The sequence below is a fragment of the Vulpes lagopus genome, chromosome 18 (genome assembly GCF_018345385.1).
Source record: "Vulpes lagopus strain Blue_001 chromosome 18, ASM1834538v1, whole genome shotgun sequence".
Lineage (NCBI taxonomy): Eukaryota > Metazoa > Chordata > Mammalia > Carnivora > Canidae > Vulpes > Vulpes lagopus.
Window position 1 is genome coordinate 47,315,937 of NC_054841.1, and position 15,423 is coordinate 47,331,359.

Sequence of the window (15,423 nt, forward strand, 5' to 3'; positions counted from 1 at the left end):
AGGAAATAATAGAACCGTATAAGATCCCTTTCTCTTCAGGGATCAGGTTAACAGTTCTTCACCCCTCAGAAGCCAAAAAGACTCTGCTAGAGGTCTCCTTATCAGAGCCAAATTGCCTCTGGGAAAAGCCAAGATAAACCCAACGTAATCTGCAAGGAACTTGTCCATTCAGACCACACAGATTTGCAAAATCTTCCTCATCTACCCGGGGAACATCCACTCCAATTAAGCAATTGGCTTGAGTGCACCTCACACATGTATAGCCATTTTTCTTGTATTTTTGAAATCTGCATACACTGTCCTGTCTTTGCGACAGGTGGCAGGGCTGGACAGTTTCCAAGGGTCAGGACCTGGGATTCATCTGTGCCAGGAGTGGCCACAGCCTTTAAGGTCAGTGAGAGTACGGATAGGAAAGCACATTCTGGAAAGAAAAGCAAGGAGACACATTTACTATGTGGAGCCACAAAAGAAAAACATTGAAAGAAAATTTTGTATAGAAAGTTGGGGGGAAAGTATTGATTCTCATTCTGTCTCCCTCTCCTCCCATTCACCCTCTCACTCTAGGCTAAGCATCCAGCAAGCGATCAATAATTAAAGGTGCTTCCCAGTGCAGAGCCATTTGAAACTTTAGGTAAAATAACGTTTTAGGAGTGGGGCAATGGGTTAAGTTCCCTTTACTTCCTTTTGGAAAATATCAGGGGTGTTTATTTAGACGTATGCCAATGGGGGGTCCCCACACAGGCTGTGATACACTGGGGTTAAGCTCGGGCCCTGGAAGCGGCATCCTTAGAACACATCCTGGAAGACGTGGATGCTCCCAACTCTGTGACTGCTCTTCAAGCTACAGCCAGGGTGTGATTCCAATACTGTGTCATCTCCTATTCTTTGGACCCTCATTTCTCCAAAGGATAATTGCTGGGGTGGGCCAGTCCTGCAGAGGGGTTTGAGGGGCCCTCAATGCAAAGGACCATATTCTGGACCCATCTTGCCTATGGTAAGCCTGAAAGCAGTTGACAACACCAGGTGTGGCAGGTGTCCTGGGGCCCATTTTATGGTGGGGGAATGGAGAAATAAGATCCTGAAAGCAGATGCAGGAAGCAGTGAGGCATGGGAAAGCTTCCTCTTGTGAAATCAGGAACTTACTGCCCAGAGCAGTAAGAGAACATGCCCAAGGTCCAGCACTGACCTGGGACTCACCAGTCCTCATCTGCATCTCCTCCTTCCACCCAACTGCCTCTTTGCTGAAACTACGCATGGGGTTTACTAAATAATGGTCCCTAGAAATAAGCTTATGTCATGTTCCTACTCTGATTGGAAATAGGAAGGGGAAGAAGCAAGAGGGTGTGGTGAGACACATTTTAGAAAGATTTCCTTAAAAGCAGTTACTGAGGGGCACCTGGGAGGCTCAGCTGGTGACGCATCTGTCTTCAGCTCAGGTCCTGACCCCAGGGTCCTGAGATTGAGTCCTGCATTAGCACCCTGCTCAGCAGGTGGCCTGCTTATCCCTCTCCCTCTGCCTGCTGCCCCCCTGCTTGTGCACACTCTTGTGCTCTCTCTCTTAAGTAAATAAATAAATGAATAAATAAATAATTCTTAAAAACTAAAAGTAGTTACTATCTTAGAAAACTCCACATCTGTACTAATGGAGTGCTAGGTAGCATTAAATTGATGTGTAAGTTTATTGACATAAAAAGACACACAGGACATATTCTATGTGGAAAAGCATGTTAGAGCCGAGTTTCACAGTGTGATTCTGCTGCTACACAGGCACACACACTCACACGTACACTCATGTCAACATGTTAATACCAATCTGTGTCTGGGTAGTGGAGTTGAAGGGAATTTGTTTGTTTTGTTTTGGCTTTGCTCATTTGTATTCTTGTTTTTCCTCTGAAAAATGTGCAGCCCTTGTGCAATAATTTGACTTTTTAAATACATTGAAATGATTATAGTTTTTATTTGTCACCTCATTAAAGCAGTAAGCAAAGTCATATGGAACATTTTATTTGTCTGAGAGATTGTCCCTCTGGACCCAACCCCACAATGAGATGTTCATCCTCGTCCCCTACCAAGGCCCAAGAAGTCTCCTGCTGGGTTCTGAGCTCCAGTGAGTGACTAATATGACATGGATGACAAGGGGTGACTCATAAGGACCAAGAGAGTAGCATAGTCATGTGCTCAACAGGAAATTGCTACAACCTCCTCACTCGGGGTTTCATCTGTAGTCTGGAGAGTCAGGGCTCCCTGGCTTCATTCTCCCTTTCTGATATAGGGTTCCATCCAGAAACATCAGGATGGGAGTCTGTTGTAAGGATAGCAAGTAGTCATCCAGGGCAACTCGATGTTTGGTTGTCAAAACAAAGGGCTATGACTAGAAAGCATGAAAGAGAGGCAGCGGGGACTTCACAGAATCATGGGCATGCATGGGACAGTGGGGACAGAGGGCTCAGAGGGCTTCCATTCCTGTTGCCTGTCACCCTGGACGCAGCCTGGTCACCCTGTTCAGTACATGTTTGCTAAATGAGATTGTGTGACCCAATAAGTGACTTCAACTGAACTCCCTATTTAATGTGGTAATTTCCTTTGCAACATGCCTGACTGATGGGCAATCATCCTTCTCTTGAATATTTCTGGAGATGTGGCACTCACTACTACAGGGGGCAAGGCATGGCAATTTTCCCCGTTGCATCTGTTAGAAAGGCCTTCTCCTATATTTAGGTTTAGGAGAGTGGTTCTCACAGCCAAGCGCATCTCAGAATCACCTGCCTAGCTTGTTAAAACACAGATTCCTGGGGCCTGTCTCCAGAGTTTTTGAGAATTTGCACTTCTAACAAGTTCACATCTTGTTGAAGCTGGTTCGGCTTCCAGCTTCACACAGACCATGTCATGTTTTCCTTTACTTTCACACATGCTCAGAGCCTATGGAGACGAAGCATGGTCCCTGCAACACATAGACACACACACACACACACACACACACATACTAATACACATGCACTGTCTCTCTCACACACAGGCATGCACACCCCATCTGTGTCCCTAGCTTCAGGTACAGCACAAGATGATCCCTCCCTGCTCCGTGAGGAACTACTTAAACAGGGATATGACTCCCATGTCCTCTTAGTCCCTCCTTTAGAGACCTCTTACAAAACAACCAGTACAGCCAGGAAACTGTAGCTGGAAGATGTGTGCTCTGCCTGAAGCTGGGCATCTATCCGCTGCGGTCTGGGCACAGCTAGGACACCAGATCCCAACTTCTTCCTCCCTGGAACCAGAACAAAGGCCTCTGTCTTTACCTGTAAGGGCTTACCACGCATCTTTTCTGCCAATGGCTCAACGATGATGCTACTATATCTTCCAAAGGCTCAGATCAGGATGCAGGTTAGAGGCTGAGGGGTGAGGTCTCCGGATGGGATCTTATGGCTAGCCATAGGGACCTGTAGAGATGGTCCTCATGGCTCAGCCTTTGGTCCACTCAGCTGTGGTGAGCCCCTCTTTGTTCTCTGACTTCATGCTTCCCCTGCTCCTGCTCAGCTGGGAACAGGTGCCACACTGAGGGGTATGTTGTGTGGTGGGGGGCCAAGGTAGGAGCTAGTGGTTACTGGTGCATACTTGGCGGGGGGGCAGTCCTGGTGGGCAATCTGCATGATTTCAGAGGTCCCTAAAAACATCCTATTGTGGCTCCATTCCCTATGTGGCTCTCCCTGCTCCTGGCAGGGTGATGCTTCCTATAGCATCACACACACACACACACACACACACACACACACACACACACACCCCAAATAAGCTTCTCTCAAGTCCTTGTCTTGGTGAATGTTGACTAAACAAGTGAATGACCAAATAAGTGACTTGCCTTGAACTCTCTGTCTGATATCCTTTAAGGAACGTTAGGCAAAGCCAAGCCCACCTGGGCTGCAGGCCCCCAAAGACGGAACTTTCTACCTTCATGCATTTTAACATGCTCAGGGCCTAGGACCAAGCCCTGCCCAATACATGAGTCCTCCAGCACAGGGAGAGAGGCATGTCTAACGTTTATGTCTCAGGAGTTTGTTTGTCCTGGCCTGAAATTTACTCATTATCATTAGATGAGGGGCAATCCGTTTATGAGCTTCAGGTCACCATCCTGGGCACTGCCAAGTGATGAGGACTCATATCCAGGATAATGACTTTCACATAATATTTGTACTTGAGCGAGCTGGCCAGACTTATCTCACATGGTCCTGCCTGTCTGAGCTCCTTTTTTGTACTTAAATGTCTTAGAGGGGGGTGGTCACTTTGACAGTTTTTCATATGTGACACTTGTCTTAATCTGTAGCAGTCCTATTTAAAGACCAGAAAAATCTGAGAAAAGTGGAAAGAAGATGCCTGAGCATTGGCAGTGACCTAGATGGTGAGACTCTTGAAATGCAGCAGGGTCTTCTGATGCTTGTCCCCACTCTGACCCTCCCCTAATTCCCCAGCAAGCAGCACTAACTCTACCCCCTCTGAATCCTTCTCAACATTCACCTCCAAGCTTCTTCTCCAGGCTCCTGGAGCTGGCTTCTGAGAAGAGCCACGTGTCTTTTGCAGGACCTTTGAAAATTCAGCTAAATCTACTATGCCAGGGACCATGCAGCATACACAGAACCCTACCCTCCTGAAACTCTGAAGACATGCAACCATACGAAAAGAATTAAAAGGTAGTATGAAAGATCTCAAGTCGCAGAGAGAAGGCCCATCTGCAGGTGAAGGCCCTGAGTTAGAGGTGACCCCTAGAAAGTCTTCTAAAATGGGTGGGATCTGGGCTGGCACAGGTGCGAGTGCAGAGTATAGCCCAGAAATCTAGCTGGGGAACAGGTGACTATGGAGAACAGAGAAGTTGGGAGGATGAGGAAGCAGAGTGCTGAGCCATAGAGGGAGGTCCAGTCAGGTTCAGGAGCTGAGGGGTTTCGTTCATCCCAAAGACACACTTGTAACCCATGAGCAAGCAGGGACACCTGCCCCATAAGGCTGCCACACAGAGACAGGACTCTGTCCCATCACCAAGGCCAGGGATCTGCGTGCACAGGACACTAGCATGAGTCACCATTAACTAGCAGCCATCTTCTGGCTCACATCCCAGAGGTGAGCCGTGTGGGGTCCATGATGCGTCTGGGGCAGCCTTTAGACCAAGAGAGACAGAAACAGTGAGCACCACTCTCCTGCCCCTGGGCTGTGACCTCCCAGTGCCCAGCCAGTGAGTGGGCAGCAAGAGTCCGGCCCTCTTCCCACAGGCAGCTCCATTAGGAAGCAGGTCCAGCATCTCCAAGATGAGCATGATGAAGCCACCCCCTTCTTTGTGTGTTCAAGAGACATTCCTCACAGAAGTGCCAAGAAACCATTGTCCTTCATCTTTCCCCCATCCAGGGAGAATGAAGGGTACCCTGAGACTTGTCTTTGCTCTGTTATTGAATGCCTTCTCAGTTAAGGGGAAAGGAACTCACTCTTGGCCCCATCCTTAGAATTTGAAAGTCAGTCTTTAGTCAGACTGGTGTGACCAAGAATCACACACACACACACACACACACACACACACACACACCCATACCACTCCATACGGACCTCCACATCTGGCCTTGCCTTCTGCAGTAGCGACTGAAAACTCTTAAAGAGTTAGTCCCCTGCTTTTGAAGAACTGAGTGTGGGGTCTTCCCACAGAGATAGATTCAGCAGAGGAGGCCAGGTCCCTGGAGAACTCTATTGAAGCTCCTTGACCCAATGAAACCAAGACCTCTGCCATGGTACCTGCCGCAAGCCTGCCCACCATCACCCAGCCTGGATGGGGACACACCCCCTGTGGAGCTGACGTCAATTATATCGTGAGAGTACTGCCCACACCTCGACTGGACTGACTTCTCCTTCCGTTTAAGGTGGTAACTTACCCTCACCTTGCCCCAGGTAGGAAGCCATATGGTCTGAGTCAGCGTGAACAGCAACATAAGTTGGGCTTACTGCACTACCACATGGGGCTGAGGTTGAGTTAGGGCCCAAGGCTTGTCTGTTTTATCTCTAAATGTTTCCGTTAGCTCTTGGTGCAAAGTAAACCACCTCAGATTTAGTGACTTAAAGCAACAGAAATTATTGTTTCTCACAAGTGTGAGTTGACCAACTGTGTGGCTCTTTCACAGTGCACAAAGCTGATGGTGGCAGCATCATCAGGAGCTCACCTTAGGCAGAACATTCCAGATGGCTCCATCACACACAAGGTGCCTCCGGGGACAGCCAGAAGGCTGCTCAGCCAGACACTGTGTGTCATTTCACAACCTTCCCCTCTCCACAGGGACCTATTTTGTGGCAGCTCAGGATGCCCAAAGCACAAGGAGGCCTCCAGGCCTTCCAAGGGCCTCTAAAGATTTAGGCCCAGAAATGACAGTGGCTGCCACACATCCTGTGAGTCAAGAGGCCAGCCCAGCTTCACTGCAGAAGGGGACAACTTAGCATCAGTGCCCGAAGCCATCTCTGGATAACTTTCCTCTCAGTGTCTCAAATATCAGAACAAACCTCAGTCTCTACCAAAGGCGATGACCATGTAGGCCTAGGAGCCACCACAGGGCAACTTGTTTGAAGGGAGTATAAAAATACTGGGAAAAGACAACTTCAATGTTAGGTTCTTAACAATCATATTATAGTTTGATTATGCCTTTAAGACCCTGACCAGGATCTCTGGAAACATGTTACTATGTGCCAAATGCCACCAAACCAGCACCTTCCCATTACAGGAAGCCCTTGCGTTGGGGGACATACTGTTCCTTTCTAATGTGGTCACCATGTGTCACCCTCTGACGTCTCCCATCCAAATGAGGCAGAGCTAGCCTGTTGCACTCAGCTAGGTCACTGTCCAGACCTGAGTAGGAGCTGAGGTCACTTAGCTAAGACTGGCTAAAAACAGTAATAGTCAAAAACACAGGCTCTGTGTCACAGACATCATGCTGATGTCTAGCCCCCACCCTCCCCCCTAAGGAACAGGGTCTTCAGATAGCACAGTAGTTCCCAGAGCTAGTGGTAGTGTCCTGCAAGCGGTGACTTAAAGCTTCAGAATTCAGCTTTTGGAGATGTGTCTTGATTCATAAGCAGTAATCATGTCTCCTCTTAAGTAAAATGGTTAAGCCAATTTTTGTTCTCAATTAAGAGTTAAGATTTAAACCTTTAGGATATAGGGACGCCCGGGTGGCTCAGTAGTTGAGCATCTGCCTTCAGCTCAGGGCGTGATCCTGGGGTCCTAGGATCAAGTCCCACGTCAGGCTCCCTGCAGGAAGCCTGCTTCTCCCTCTGCCTGTGTCTTGGCCTGTCTCTGTGTGTGTATCTCATGAATAAATAAGTCAAATCTTTAAAAAAAAAAATGATATTTAGCATGTATATGAACCGTATTCAGAGAAGCCCAGACTATCATTTTGCAGAAAAAGGAGAGAAACTATGTACTTAAAACCTACTTCAAAACTCTGGGGCAGTGATTTGGGTTTCTCTTTGGAAGTCAGCATGGAAAGAGGATATATCCTGGAGCCTACGGTTCTGAGAAGCAGGAGGCAGGGACTTCATTGGTCCGAGCACACTTGCCAAAACCCTCTGAGGACATCTCTGACAATGGTGTCCCACCCACAACCAGCAAAAGAAAAATCATGGCTTACAGCTGCACTGTTTTGCCAAATTGTGTTATAATTTATCTATAGATAGCAAATGGCTTTTTGTGGCCAGCTTGAGGTCATATTAGAATTAGATATATCAGAATGAGAGCCTTATTAAAATTTTCATAGATGACCCAAAGAAACACAATGATAAATATAACCACCGACAAGAAATTGTATCTTTTGTCTTCACAGTGGTGAGATATAAATGAAATTTCTCCTGCTGCTGCCTTATGTACTGTCAGCCATCAAGATGAAACACGCAAACCACTTTCCATGCTAAAGGGATTAAAATGTCTTTTTTCCTACAGAAGCATTAGCAAGATGCCTTCCTTTTTACAGAGGCATTAGGAAAAAGAGACAGAGTCCCCATCCCCAGCCCAAGCCTGCATGCCTTGGTGATGACTGGTGTCAGACTGAAATCTGCAGGGTCTCGTGGAATTTAAGATGACTTGTAGTTGACACCAGTTCTTAACCTCCTCTCTCCCTCCCAGGACCTGAGCAAACCAGAGAGACAGAGCCTCCTGCCTCAAGGGTAGAAGAGGTCTGCAGGCTGCTGTTCTTCCCTTTGCCAGAAAAGAAGAAGCTGTAGCTCATTCAGAAGCATCTTCCCCCCACCTCAGTCCTATCCTAGGTCAGTATGTGCAAGAGGCAGAAACCCCCAGTACACGTAGCCCACGATACTAGTTAGAGGTGGCCCCTTTCAAGTCATTGGACTTAATTAAAGAGTGATCCTCTGTGGGAATCACTGCCTGTTTAGCTGGAAACTTGAAGGACAAGACGTGAGAGCTGGGTCCTTGCACCCTTGACGAGTTTAGAAGAAAAGAAATGGGCCCCCACCACTCCTGGTGGGCTCGCCACATTTCCTCTGGGCCTTCCAAACTTTCAGCACTATTAGCCTAAAACCAAGTGTACTCGTGACTCATAGAAAGGGTTCCAAATCAGCACCTGGCCCTTTCTGCTTTTCACTACCTAACAGAGAAAATAGAAGTATTTTCTTTCCACTCTGCCCTCCAACTTCATGACAGTAGGTGAGGATTTGTTTGTCAAGGGGTCTTAATTCCTTGGTCATGTCCTCTCTACTGGAGTTTTCAGCTGGCAAGAGTGGGAGACTGAGCCAGGGCAGACTTCCCTCCTTTGCATTTTCCCACCAGCCACATGTAGCAAAGCAGCCCCTGGAGGGAGAGTTTGCTGAAGACATGCTATTGTTTTTCAAGGACATAAACTCCTATTTCTACTCACTCATGGGTGCTGTAACGATCTCATCGACTAGCATGGACACAGCTGCCTTGGGGTGTGGGCTCACTGCAGTAAATTGAGACCCCGCCTCCATCCCCCCCCACCCCAGCCAGCTGTCCAACTGCCTGTTGTTTTAGCTGAGCTGAGTCTAGCAGAAGTTGTCCTCAGTCCATTCTCAAGGCAGTTAACCATCTGTAGAGACCCAACTGTTGGGCACAGTTAGACACTATCTGTCGGTCATCACCATTTCCAAATGAACATGGTCTATGATTTGATGAAAATATGAAAACCTGAGCCCCATCACCCAACTATAATAAAAGCCAGAGCAGGAGACCCAACTAAATGCCACAGGTTTCTGAACAAAGAGCTTCCAGAGAAGTAGTTCTCAGGTCAGTGGCCATGGATCTCAGCATGGACCTTTACCTCCAGGGCTGTTGAAGGAAAGGCAGAAATGCAAGCTGAAAGGAAATTTACAGCCACTGACACAGCCCCTCCATTTCTCCAGAGACACTGGGCGTTTGTCCGGGTCATCCAGCTGAGAAGTGACAGACAGGGCGGAGGTCTATGGTGTCGGGAATGCACACAGGTGGGAGTCCCTGGACACCTAATTGTGCATCTGGGGACTCATGGCAGACTTGGAGGAAGAACTACCCAGAGCGAGATGACAACTAGAGACACAATGTCTCTCCGGGTGGATGGTGTGGGTTAGAGGTGGCATGTCAGAATTCCGCCCACAAGTGGAATCCACCTACACCCCAACCCAAGTCACCCTGACCACTGTCCCTAAGAGCAGTTCCTCATTATCCTAGTCTTGTCATTCGCAGCAGGGACTATCGGCCAACTTTTGAGCAGGCACAGAAATGATGAGAATTCAAAGGCTTTTAATACTAATGCTTGGCTACAATAAATGAACAGATGGACACAATTTCTAGTCAAATAAAAAACAGTCGAAGCCCCCAGCTGCATTTACAGTGTTTTCTACGGAGGTTTGGGAAGGATGCCCTCTAGAATCCAGTGCAGAGGGAAGGGTGTCTCTTCGTGATTGGCCTGGCATTCTTGAGTTAGCTAATGAAGAAAAGTCACAAACTCATGGCATTCTTCCCTCCCCCCAGCTACCAGGAAACTCAGACAGAAGTTATATGCTTGAATCAACAGTCATTCAAGAATAGAGTTTATCTTAAGGTTTTGTCTCCCTTCCCATTGAGGGCATGATGCTTACTTTGCATCTTTATATTTTACTCATCTTAATCTCTCTGCTTCTGTTATTATAATATTCCTCAATCCTTGTAGAAAATAAAACAGTACAAATTGCATTTGATGAATGTTTTAACCCATCCTGAAAAAGCACTTTTGATTCCAATGGAAAAAAAAATAGGAAAAGCATTTTAAAAAAATCTCTTTCATGCACATTATACCATTTTCCCCCCAAAGCCCTGTAGAACCCCTGTGTCTTCTGAATCTTTCCTTCCCGTCATGGGGCTAAACATGTTTTACCGTGTTCTGATTCTCTGCAGCCTGCAGCTCCCTGGGCTCCTGTGAGGCCCGAGGTGGTGCTGCTGTGGCTCCGCTCCCATGATGGAAGCGAGCCCTTGCTCCGTGGTGCATCTTGTTGAGGCAGCAAAGTCTCTAAAGGGCAGTTCAGTTTATTTGGAAAGTGACCCTGGAGAAATGCTATTTTTGCTTCCCGTCCCATTCTGATTAGCTTGTCAAATCCTTCCCACTCTCAGGAAGCCCTGGGTGCAGCCTGTAGGAGCCAGGAAGACAAGGGATGCTGTTGCTTTTTGTCCTCATATGCCCAAGGCCAACTATAGTCCCTGGTCCCCAGCAGATGATCTGTAAATGTTTGCTCAATGCATGTGTCAGTTTGGGTGAATGATTTGATTTCTCTGAGCTTCAGTTTCAACAAAATGGTGAGATTAGCTTTTGGCTTCCTTCCAGCACCATCCAGGGGATGAAATGAGATGAAATGAGATTCAAGGACATGAAAATGCCTGCACTAGAAAGAAAAGGCGGGGGTGGTGGTGGTGGGGGGCACTTGAGTGACTCAGTCAGTTAAGCGTCTGCCTTTGGCTCAGGGTCCTGGGATGGAGCCTGGGTCAGGCTCCCTGCTCAGCAGGGAGTTTGCTTCTCTGGCTCCCCCCTGCTCATGCTCTTTCTCAAATAAATAAATAAAATCTTCAAAGAAAGAAAGAAAGAAAGAAGAAAGAGCATGTGACAGTCCGTGTGACTCATCGTCAAGAAATAGCCACCAATGCCTAGGAAGTCTTCTCCACCTGCTGACTCACATCTCCACCGACCCAGGAGCAGCTTCTGTTTTGGGAATGTCCTTAAATATTTAGTCAGTGGAAATACAGTTGTGTTGATCCAGAGAGAGTAGGGATGGAGAAATCCCAGATGGCCTTGCCTTGGCTCTGAAGCTCCTTCCAGCCTGTGTGTCTACACGGAGGACAGAATTTAAGGTCTGGAGGGCAGTAAGGAAAAGGCCAGATGCCCCACGGTCCTCCCGGCCGCTCAGCCTTGCTTCCCTGCATCACACCCAGGGAGGATCTCCCTTGCCACCCTCCTCAGGGGGGAAACCAAACCATGGGGCCAGACCCCAGGTACTATGCCCGCCCACAGTTACGTTTCTTCAGGTAAGAAACCACTTATCGTCATTCTCTACCCGGCATGGTAGCAATTCTGGAAAACAGGTTGCACCACTGCCAACATCTGGGGAACATAGGTCACAGCGTGGTCCATAACTAGGGACAAGCACATTTTGCGTGAATGTCCAGAATTTCCCTTTGACAATGTTGGTGTTTTACAGAAGCAGAACCTGCAAACTAGAAATCCCATCCTGTTTATTGTTTTCTCGCCATGCTTTCCTTTCCTATCTGGACGCTGTTAAGCTGGTGTCTCACTGAAAGCCACGAAAACCTGGGTGGGTGGGTGACCAGTGCCTCAGCTACTTTGCCCCCGTGCAGGTGTGACCACCGCAGACCCTCGCTGGGGTGAGCCACGGGTCCTGAAACAGCTGCTCCTCTCGTGGCTGGGGCCTGGGGCCCAGGCAGGTACAGAGAGTAAAAACAAAGAAGAGGGATCGGACAACCTTTGCCTTCCCTGGGCTGGAGTCATTAAGGGCCAGGAAAACAGGAAGGGGGTGAGGCCTCAGTCAGAGAAGGGAAATGCTGAGGAAACGTGGGGCAGGGCACTTGGAGCAGGAAAGAGTGTTTCAAGAGGCTGCTTCCAAGGAGACCCCTCCTGGCCCTGGAGAAACCAGCCTAGGAAAGCAGCAGGCTGGCCCGGAGGCCTGGCCTCTGAACACAGAAACGGAGGGCCCCACCCAGGATTGTTTTCCAGGCACAATTTACAGTCTCCATTGTCAGCCTTTCCTCTGGGTAATTAGGTACAAGACAGGAGCCAAGAAGGCTCATCCATCTTGTTATTGGATTTTACTTTCCCTGGCATGTCGCGCTCCCCCCTCCTGGGCAGCTGCTCTGTCCGCACGCGCTGAACAGCGTGGCTGGCCTGCTCCAAGACAGTCTCACCCGGAGCCGACATGGTCCCTGCTAAGAAGCTTTACTGTGACAGCACTGTGTGCACTGTGCCCTCTACAGTGGATGAGGAAAGACTGTCTATTTTTGTGACTTATTTCTGGACCAGGCTTCACTGTGGAATTTCAACCAGAGAGGAGGCTTTCTTTAGCCTGGGCTTCATGCCTTTTGAAAGTAGCTGGAGTACAAATGACTTCTCCTAGGAGAGAATAAATGAGTCAGAAAAGGAGTAAGACTGCATTTTAATCCATCTGGCAGATAGATGAATGGACAACAGGTCAAATGTATTTGATGTATTGATGTACATATTACAAGTTATGATGAAAAATCTCAGTTCTTATCTGAAAAGTGCATCTCTCAGAGTGGTTTCTTTTGTGTGTGTGGCACGTGTGTTGTGTGTGGTGTGTGTGTGTGTGATGTGTGTGGCATGTGTGATGTGTGTGGCATATGTATGATACATGTGTGCTGTGTGTGATGTATGTGTGATGTGTACGCTGCGTGTGTGATACATGGGCTGTATGTGTGGTGTTTATGTGCATGTGCTGCGTGTGTGAGCCAAATACAAACAGGGATTCCGTATTGTCTGGTCTGCACATGGAGTCACACTCCAAAGAACAAAGCCCCAAAATCAAAATGTGAAACGTTAGTGTCAGTTTTCACTCAAATATCTGGAAGAATGCCAAGGGGGATGAACCAGAAAAACACTTCTTAAAATCTTATTTGATCCCCTTGTTCTTCCAGAATTCTGTAGCCTCTCACTTTACATGGCAAAGTTCTCCTTGCTTCCAGTCTTGAAACCTATCCTGGTTTAATACCTACAAGCTTCTCTATCAGCTTTAAGCACCCATGGAAAAGCTGCGTGTCCTCCTTATCCATTACCTGAATTCCTCAAAACAAAAGTGGCTGAGGCTGATCCCAGAAGCGAGAGCCTCCCAGCCTCCCTCTGCCCTCCCACAGCCTGTGTGCATCTCAAACCTGCCTGGCCAACTCCTTGGGAGCAGGAGGGATGAGGCTGGCTGGGGGCAGCGCTCACAGTGCTCTTCCTCAGGCAGTGTGTCTGGGGAAAGGGCAGGGGTATAATTCAGAAATTGCACTCTTCACGCAAGTCCATGCTGCTGCTGCGGCACCGCACAAGCCGAGCTCTGTGGGCCTCTGCAAAGACGAGCTGGCTGCCACGTGCAGCTGGGCCCTTTCCACCCACCGTCGAACCCTTCACACACAAGGAGCCTTCTCCCAGGAGCACGTCACCCCTCGGGGACCTTTCTCAGACCCTCAAAAGCTACACAACCTGAGTCCTTCTCACAAGTCTCAGAGGTGTGTGGAAACACACGCAAGAGGCTGCGCCGCCGAGTAAGTGTCCTGCCTGTGACACCTCAGCTGCCATGGGGGCAGGGGGGAGGTGGAAACAGACGAGGCCAGACGGAGCAGGTGAGCACGAAAGGTGGCTGCTTCCAGCTGGGGTGTCCTGGGCTGAGGCCAGAAGCCCCCACACCCTCCAGCCTGGTCTGTCACTAAGCAGGGACTCACATTTTGTTCAGATGACAGGGATTCGGACAGAGTGGGAAGCTCTTAAGCAACAAGCACCTGAGTGTGAGCGCGGGAAGCCCGTGCAAACAGGCGACTTCGGGCACATCCTGGCTTCGGAGGGCACAGCCTGAGTCTCAGGTGGAGATACAGCACCAGCTCCATCCTGCCACCCCGCCCCCCAGGCGTTTCCCCTAAAAAACTGTCATATTTAAACCCATTTTGCCATCTCCCTGGCTCATCGTTGTTGTCCTTGGGGCCCTGCTGGGAGCGCTGGAGCCGGACAGATAAACCACGTTCTGAGTGACCGCTCGGTTCCAAGACGTTCCGAGGCTGTGCAACATGGAATGCCTTTCTGCGGAGTCCACTCCCAACATAGAGAGAGCAGAGGGACACGCAGGACGTGAGCGGAAAACGGTGCTGGAAACAGTAAGGATGGACAGGAAGGAGCCTCCCTGGAGCTGAAATGGCTGCAGGTGTGTGGGCCCGGGAAGCGTTTAACTTAGGCCTCGGCAAGGGGGCGCATCGCTCTGCCAAAGGGAGGCCGTGCCTGCCAGGGGAATGAGGGAGGTCACACCCTGGTGTCCACCTTCAGGAGGAGGAGGCCTCGTGGACCAGCCCCTGCCCTCGCAGCTGGCGGAAACCCAAGCTCCCCCCCCCCACAGAGCACCCTCTCCTGTCTTCCAAAGTACTCACCGCATTTGTAATTTGGACACGTCATGAAGGTGCGTGTCGAACGTGTCTTCCCAGCTGACAGCACAGCTCATATGGCACGGGCCATCGTGGTGTTTTGGCTCACCCCGTGCTCGCCACCATGGCTGGCATGTCATGAGGTGCTCAGCAGCATCTGTCAACAGAAACATGAAACTGCCCGACCTGCTGCCCGTCACCCTGCCCGCGAAGGCAAACAGTCCAGCAGGCCTGGCCCTGAGTTCTCCCGGCTGCCCTCCCCGCGGGGCGGGGGCACGGGGCTGTCCTAGGACTCTGGTCTGTTCCTGCAACAGAAGAACCTGGGCCAGGCCAGGACTGATGACAGAGGAGCATCTGTGTGCCCAGCCTGGGGGGGGGGCATGCTGCAGGACCCATATCAGAGGACGGGCCGGCTCTGTGAAATTCCCTCGGGATACCCTCATTTCCCGAGCTCTCACCCAGCTCCTCGGTGGCTCCCTACAGCTTGGAGAGGCTGAGTTAGAGCTGCAAAGGTCCCCAACGCTGCTCCCTTCAGCTTCCGGTCTCCAGAATATAGAGGACCGTGCCCTCTGCTGACCAAGCCTCACAGAGCCCAGGGAAATGGACCAGGAGAAGTCTGGAGCATTCTGTAGGAACAGGCTGGCAGGGCAAGGAGGAGGAGACAGGGGGCTGCCACCCTGGGCTCAGAACCCACTGGGGCTCAGGCAGGTCCTTCTGGGCAGTGGGGGAGGGGGCAGGGAGGCTGAAAAAGGGCTGCATGGGGAATCACACACACATCCTCTGTCCTTTCCCTT

General features: G+C 49.6%; 1 long non-coding RNA gene across 2 annotated transcripts; it reads right to left on the reverse strand.

Annotated features, from left to right (window-relative positions):
* Positions 1-342: 342 nt before the first annotated feature.
* Positions 343-15,177, reverse strand: LOC121478214. 2 transcript variants are annotated; one of them, XR_005984436.1, is made up of 3 exons: positions 15,088-15,177; positions 14,636-14,786; positions 343-421 (listed from the first exon to the last, which is right to left on the reverse strand). It is a non-coding gene; the product is annotated as an uncharacterized LOC121478214 (long non-coding RNA). The 2 variants fall into 2 exon arrangements; XR_005984435.1 differs by lacking the exon at positions 343-421 and adding an exon at positions 14,369-14,489.
* Positions 15,178-15,423: the final 246 nt, after the last annotated feature.